Below are 8,115 nucleotides of genomic sequence, written 5' to 3'. Positions count from 1 at the left end.
CCATCCTGGGTGCCACCGATCAAAGCTCACCAGCACGCCATCGCAGAACAAACGCCGGGAAGATTCGAACACACGACTGCAGTCGAAAGTTGTCCAGAACCTGACGAAGAAATCAGCCGGTGGCGGACAGACTTCGACGAGCAAGTCACTTATTTGGATGTCGTGCGCAATACCAAGAGCTTTGACAAGGTTGTCCGGCGAGATGGAAGGCCGGTCGCCGTTGATGGTTAACATCAGCACTTTGCCGGCAAACTGGTCGTCAAGCGCCGCCATGCCATTGTTGAGCGACAGCATGCAGCGACAGAAGGCAGGACGGACCTCAGGATCTCCAGCTCAGAGATCCGCGTTGACCGGCGACATGATAGTGCGCTTGAGTACAGGGGGTACAGGAGGGGGATTTTGGGGAACTGGAGTAGGAATCGAGATTCCAGAGGTGGGGGAGGGGCGGGAGACCGGGGATGAAATGATAGGATGAATTTCGAGCACGCGCCAATATGCTCTCGGCACGCAAGCGCACAAAAACACCGGTGGCACCCACATGTCGGCCTAAGAGTCCTTATTCTTTCTTTTTTGGAGAGCCCGGCCTTTTTTTCAGGATCTTTTGAGAGCCCGGCCTAAGAGTCATAATTGACCTATTTGGCATTGCGTTACTACTCGACCCATATTCAACGACACCTCACTGGCCCAAACAAGTGTACATCATCGAAAAGGCACTGAGCTCAAATTATATAACTTGAAAAAAGGAGATATACTCTGAACACTGGAGAATGTGATGCCCTCATTTAGCCCACCAGTAGTTCGAGACAATAAACAGTTCGAAACAACGATATATACAACATTCAAACACTGACTAGTGACTACTATTGACATAAACAGCAAGACATGATAGTTCATAAGAAGTCTTGCTACACCACCAAAACACACCCATCTGCAGTGCTCAGACTCTCGTGATCCAGACGAGAATGACATTCTAAACAGAAGCAGCTATTACATAGTAAGAGTGACATAGACGAGGATGACCAAATGACAAGGAATATGCATAACAAAAGAAAGAACTACCCATCCAGAACCAGCATCAAAGACAACAAAGTCATTCGAAGAGATGATCCAACACCATCATAATTTGCAGCCCCGCTTCAGCGACCAGTGATCCGGAGACACCAGTACTCCACCCTTTCGATGCAAGAGCCCAATTACCTATCAACCTGAAGGCTTGAACCACATCACTGCCTGTCGTAATTGAGACATCCAAGGATCAAAGTTAATTCGGATGCCTTTCTCATTCTCACCTTCTTTTGGCTGCAGGCTGTATCATTGACAATCAGGGGAGTTTGCTCCCGAACTCCTAGGGCTCGCCGTGTAGACACAGTTTTCCATAGCAAACAGAGCCTCTCTGCCATCAAGGTCCTTGCCAACGGTGATCTCCTGGTTAATCGGATAATTGAGTCCGAGAAACAGAGAGTGTGAACCAAGGTTGTTTACCCGCCTCCAACTAAAAAATCCTAAAGGCCCCAACAAGCAGGTATCCTACTCATAGACGTAACAACCACTGTCCGGATACTCACGTATTACACGGTGCTTGTATACAGTGGGGTTTTTGCAATATAACTTTTCCGGCTCATGTGTTCGAATGATCATCAGTCTTTTGCCGTCTTCTGATCGAGCGAGGAACCAGTTGTGCTTCCCTGTTTTTGGCAAAGGTGGTGTGATTACAAAGGGCAGTAACTGTAGGGACACTGCATCATATCAAAAAGGACAGGCATTGTTAATGTAAGATCAGCATTGTTTAGAGTATGAGTAGGATAATGCAAGAAACAGCATTGATATGTCCCTATTGGAACTGGGGGGAAAATACAAGGAAATGTATACTTGGTTCGAAAATATAGAAGTGCCATGCATGGTTATACTCATGTTATCTCGCAATCGATTCTTCATAGGAAACTACCATGTCATGCATGTTGTGTAATCATGTTCTGTCCTCACAAACACATTCTTCAAGGTAACTAACAAACCATGCATTGTTATATACTCGTGTTCTATGGGCAAATTTTTTTTGAGGATATTATTCTAGCCATTGATTGCTGAAGGGCGAATATAGGTATGTAAGCATTGCAGGATTTCGCTACTTCCAAATATAGAGTTCTCCATATGCACATTTACTTCCCTAATATAAGGTTAGATGAAACCAACAGTGTGGTGCATGTCTCTACATCATGAAAATGAGGAAACTAACACGGCCATTGATACACACTCATATTTAGTAGTAGTATATAGATTACTGTAAAATAAGGATAATATCCATATATTCCTATCCGTTTGATTATTCAGGGTACAAATTGGCTGTAATGACATGGTCACAATCACATGAATTAACTCATTCCAAATATAGCTGATTTACGACTTCTCTAATACATTGACATAGTTCTACTCAAATTCTGCTCAAACAGGGATATGCCAATCATCACAAAAATTTCAAACAGTGTCATCGCGTCATCATTAACATGAGATGGATACAACTTACACGCGCCGTCCCAGCAATATGTGGTGCCATGCGCCGTCCCAGCAATACGTGGTGCCATCTGCTTTGTCGATCGCGTAGATGATGCCATTGTGTTCAATAGCATCACAGAAGTGTGTATCAGCTTTGACGATGATCCACTGCGAGCCGAGTTGTCTCCAGCTAAAGAAGGCACCGGTGTAAAGATAGGCAAGTCCGCGGTCGAACAAGGCAATTAGCTTGAAGTCTGCGTAATTCGCATGTCGTGTCGGCACTTGGCAGATTACAATCTTCTGCAAAACAAGGTCCGTCCAACTAACGTAGTAATCTAGATGACTTGGACCGCATGGTAATACTCTATATAATCCAAAGGAGAAAGGATAATCTCATGAGAGGTCTGGAAGTTCACGAGCACCAACTTTTTACCATCTTCTCTAAAGGCAGCCATCCAGTGGGAGTTCATGCCGACGCAGTACATCCCTGCCAAGAAGTTTCGGGCGATGGTGATCGGATCGATGTCGAGGGAAATGATGTACGGCGACCCACTACATACCTGCAAAGAAGTTTCGGCTAATGGAGATCGGATTGAAGTCGAGGGGCATCATGCACGCCACCGTATCATGGTGAGCCAATATCGCAAGACCAGATAGCAGCAAGCAGGGTGTCTTGAAAAGCTTAGGCCTCACTTCGACGATGGCCGTGTGCATGTCCCTCGAGCATGCAGCCAGCCACAGGGCGCTCAACATATCCATACAAAAACAACAGAGGTCGAGGATGTCACTGGGGAGATTGTTCCAATCGCGGCTCATATGGATGCTGCGCGGTTCGCGTTCGGCCAAGGTGGAGTTTGCAAGGGGGCTTGATTTATAGGGGAGAAGGATGTCGGTGCTGGAGCGGCTAGCGAGGGAATAGTGGTACTGGGCGAGGCGAGTGAGGCGACGGTACACGGGGGCACAGTGAGATGGAGATGGAGACGGAGACGGAGAAGGTGATGGATATGGAGTGGTGCTATGGGAGCGGAGAGGGAGACGAGGCAAGGTGCCAATGTGCTGTACAGCGGCGGCGACAGATTGCACAGTGCATAGGGTGAGGCTGATTTTGGTAACCCGAACACCCCGCCTGAACTACTGTCAGCAGCAGGGTGTTGTCACTTCACTGTGAGGACCGGATGAATAGTATTTTGACCATCAAGTGTACAACATTTGTACTACTACTATTACTACTACTACTAGTAGTAGTAGGAACATGAGTACTCCGGTATTGTATAGCGAAAATACGTCTCCCGTGCTAGCATGCCTATTCACTTCATCATTCAGGTATCATCCATATTGCGAGCAGAACCAAATTCTCGTGCATGCCCAATCAACACCCTGCCGCGATGCATGCGGTGGTCGTTCTGGTGCATCAAGGATGGCATGCAGATCGTTCCACACTTGAGAAGAGGAAAAATGGAAAGGTAGAACGCGGCAGAAGAGGAAGAGAACACTGGCTAACGAGGCTGGGAGGGGATCGAGCAGGAAGTTAATGCTCCATGCCTAAAGGTTTTGGGAAAACCTGATTTTCATAAGGTGACTTATACTCACCTAAACGGAGGGAGTATTCCTTAACCAGAGAATGTTTTTTCTCCCACTCACGCGCTCAAAAAAAAAAACTACGACACATTTTTTTATAATTTTGCATAGGTCCCACCTATCAGGAAGGATGGGCACGTACACGAACAGGTACGACTCATCAGTCTACCCGCATAGCCTTTTAGTTTAGTCTACCTAGCCGTCTAATCAACTGCGTGCATGCCACTTCTCCCATTTACTTCTCCATCGGGAACCGATTCTCCTCGGCTTCTTCACCTCCCCTTTGTCTTCAATTGCATCCAAACCCCATACATATGCAAGCCAATCTCCACTCGCACCGAGCCTAACCTGTGGAACAGTGGGCAGGGGGAGAATTAGGAAATGGACATGGAAGTAGTCTTTAGAATGCATTTACTACGTGATCAAAATCATCTTACCAGCTCATTGGAGGAAATCTGAGTGCCCCTCAACGTCGGCATCTCCAGGGGCGTCAACTTGCAACTACGGCCATGCCGCGCTGGAGAGACCCCCAAGGAAACATCCTCGTGCGTTCCACAGAACATCAAGATGCATTTGTATGAGTAGTTTATCTTGTGAGAGAAAAGGATGAACGAGGGAAGGCCTCTAGAGATAGAGATGGACACTACTACTACCAATGTGATGGCTCGTGCGTTGAAATGGATCCAAATTAGTAGAATAATACTTGTTCACGTGCTTGAAATATAAACACTCTAGTTTTGATATACATGCGTCAGCAGACATGACAGCTTGTTCATGGAAGTTGAACCACGGCGACCATCACGTTCCTTGTTTCTACCACTGCCATACCCACACGCGATTCCCATGACGTCGCTCCAACCCACGGCACGACGTCCCCCGACGTGGACATGGATCCTCTGACGTAGCTATCACTGCCTTGCCCTGCCTTTCCTTCGCTGACAGGTGGGACCCATGCTTATGGGTCCCACATGTTAGTGATAGAATGGTAGGATTGTTCGCGTTAGGGGATCCTCATCCCCTCGACGTGCCCCACATCCCTCTCGGCCCCACCGCTCCTCTGTCTTTGTGTGCAAGACATGCGGGCCAGCTGAACTGCGGAGACCATCAACTTTCTACCATAGACACACCCGATTGGACGTGGTTTGCCTGCTCCGCTGCTGTGCTCCGATCCGTACTCCCGCACCATCGAATTTTCATCCAGCGGCTATGACACATTTCGTCCCGGGCATCAATCCTCAGCTGGAGTACTTATGTACTCCCTCCGGCCCTTTTTACTCTGCACATTGGATTTGCCAAAAGTCAAACTTTGCTAAGTTTGACCAAATTTATATTAGAAATTATTAGCATCTATAATATCTAATAAATATAATATGAAAATATATTCCAAGATGAATCTAATGATATTGGTGTTGTTATGTGAGTATCTATAATTTTTTACATAAACTTGGTCAAAGTTGGATGAGATTGACTTCAGACAAACCTAATATGCAGAGTAAAAAGGACCGGAGGGAGTACTATAGGTAGTACCCGCCGGTGTGGACATCTACGCCTCATAACGCCCCGATGCCCAGCTGTGGCACCCTCGCCACAGCCACCCCACCACCGGCCGGTTCATCTCGAACAAGTGAGTCGCGAACCACGCCACCACCATGAGAATGACATGTGGGCCAGTCGCATTTAAGGTCGGCATGTCATTGACTCATAGGCCGGGCACTAAGCCACTGAAGTTCGGTCCCATGGGCCCCGAGAGGGAAATGTAACTCCTGCGGCAGGCCTTGTGGTGCTCCCGCAGTACGAGCTCGTGCCAAAACTGGAATTTGTTTCTTACTACTACCAACTAGTACTAGTAAGGTACACGTGCTTTGCACGCATGAGATTCTGGTGGTTTGTGCATTATTCTTCTACATGTGGAGCTATCAGGATTCTAACATGTGCCAAAATCTGGTGGAATGTAAGGTTAGGCAAGTTTGATTAACTTAGGTGAGTGTTTGGTTCAAGCCGCACCTTAGGCAAGCCACACTAAGGCCCCACATGACATACACACAAAAAATGTGGCAAGATTCCCTTAGGCTTGCCAACTTGTTTCTCTTGTTTTGAAGAACTAATAACTTTGCCTAAGCTTAGTTGTGGCAAAGCTAGTCATGAATTAGGTTCAACCATGGAGTCTTCTTGATTATACATGTGGCAGAATCTGGTGGATGATATCCAATGGCCAGTAGTGCTCGGATTTGCCATCTTTGTACCATCGGATTGGCTTCATCCAATGACCAACTTTCAAAGTTTTTCACACACTATATAGGGGGTATAGATATAGATGTGCCGGTCCGTTGCAATGGATCCAAAGTATATATATCTATTTAGTGGAGTGCACTCTAAACACATTATCTATTTATTTTTCTCTAACCTTCCGTAGCCATGCAACCAAGCCACATAAGCTTCATGGGTGCCCCACATCATATTATTCATACTACGTTGATTGAAAAAAAGATAAATCACCCAAAACAAGATCTTCCCGTTTTTTGTTCCTACGATGTTGTGCCATGCACGTACCTACTAGTTGTATAGTGGTAGTACTAGTAATATAGTATAAAGAGTACAAACTTGGTACTAGTAGGAGTAGTACTAGTACGGAATGCTCCTACTCTATCAACGAGCCCCGTCTAACACCAAATTTCTTGGCTTCCATGCTACAGCTAGATCTTCCCCTCGTTTCTGTTTTCCAACCCGACGGCGGGTGGGGTGTCAGTTTGCTCAACGGCGGTCCCACGTGAAAGTGAAAATGCTAGGCAACACGCCTTCCCTAAGCTATGTGTCGTGCCAAACGGGCCGTGTTATGCTCCCGATTCCCGGGTGTCTAGGGGTGCGACGCGAATGCGGCAGGCCTTTTCCTTTTACTAGCAAAGTGCCCGTGCATTGCGACGGATCCAATGTAGTAGAATAGTAGTATTTGTTCACAAACTTTAAAGAAATCAATATTGTTTTGATATACTCCTAATATATTACTCCTTTTTTGAGATTTCAAATGGACTATCACATACGGATTATATAGACATATTCTAGTGTTTCTATCAAGATGCCCGCGCGTTGCACGAAGTTGATGGAAAAGGTAAGCACAACTTATAAATTGACGGATGGAGTACTAGTTACAGTGATGCATATAATTAAGCAAAGGGATCGCACATGTCGGTATTGACTGGAACGAGAATGCAACAGCACACTAAGAATTAAGACCACGATGATGCGATTGCAGTGGTGGTTACAGAAGGCAAGAAGAAAGATGGATCCCCAAACGTACAACCTCCTCCTCCTCAACTTAGTGTGCCGGGCCACCGACCGGTGGCTAAGGAGTGGCGGCTTTTGTGGCGAGGTCGAGGGGCTTCTCAGCAAAGGCATCCAAGGCTTCCAGCCGGTTGAGGAAGGCCAACGTCGTAGCGTCCTCACTGGCCTTGTAGATACCTATGTACACGATTTCCTCGTACATGTGGATGTGTAGGTCGATGAATTCTTGCAGGGTGAGGCGCCTCGCAGCGAGCGCAACCTCCAGGTGGACATTCTTCGTGGCGTCAGTGGGCAGTCGCAGGGCAACTAATGCTTGAAAGAGGTTCTGGCCATGGAGGCCGATTAGGTGGCAGGCAATGAGGAGCACAGGCGCGCGGGCTGGAGGAGTACGGCGATGTCGTCCGCGAGCTTCTTGAGGATGGTGAACTTGTTGCTGGTGGCAACGATCATCTGGTCCAACTGAGAGTCGTAGTTGGCATCGAAGGCAGCCATTCACCGGCCGGTCTCCAACACCGTCTGGAGACGATCCTCGGCGCCATGCCGCAGGCCGGCGTCGTGGACCATCTGGCGCAGCCGCTAGCCGCTCACGCGCGTCGCTGCCATGGGTCTGGAGTGAGCTCTTTTGCGCTTAGTGTAGGTGCTTAGGAAAATGCTTAGGTGCGTATGATGTGGTAGATGCATTGGAATGGAGGGGTGCCTTTATATGAGGGCAATGAGGGCAAACCGCATTGCATTCACATCGTGCAGCCTCTTTTCCCGGACCTCCTC

This window comes from Triticum urartu, chromosome 3 (assembly GCF_003073215.2).
Source record: "Triticum urartu cultivar G1812 chromosome 3, Tu2.1, whole genome shotgun sequence".
Lineage (NCBI taxonomy): Eukaryota > Viridiplantae > Streptophyta > Magnoliopsida > Poales > Poaceae > Triticum > Triticum urartu.
Note: the sequence above shows the minus strand (reverse complement) of the source record.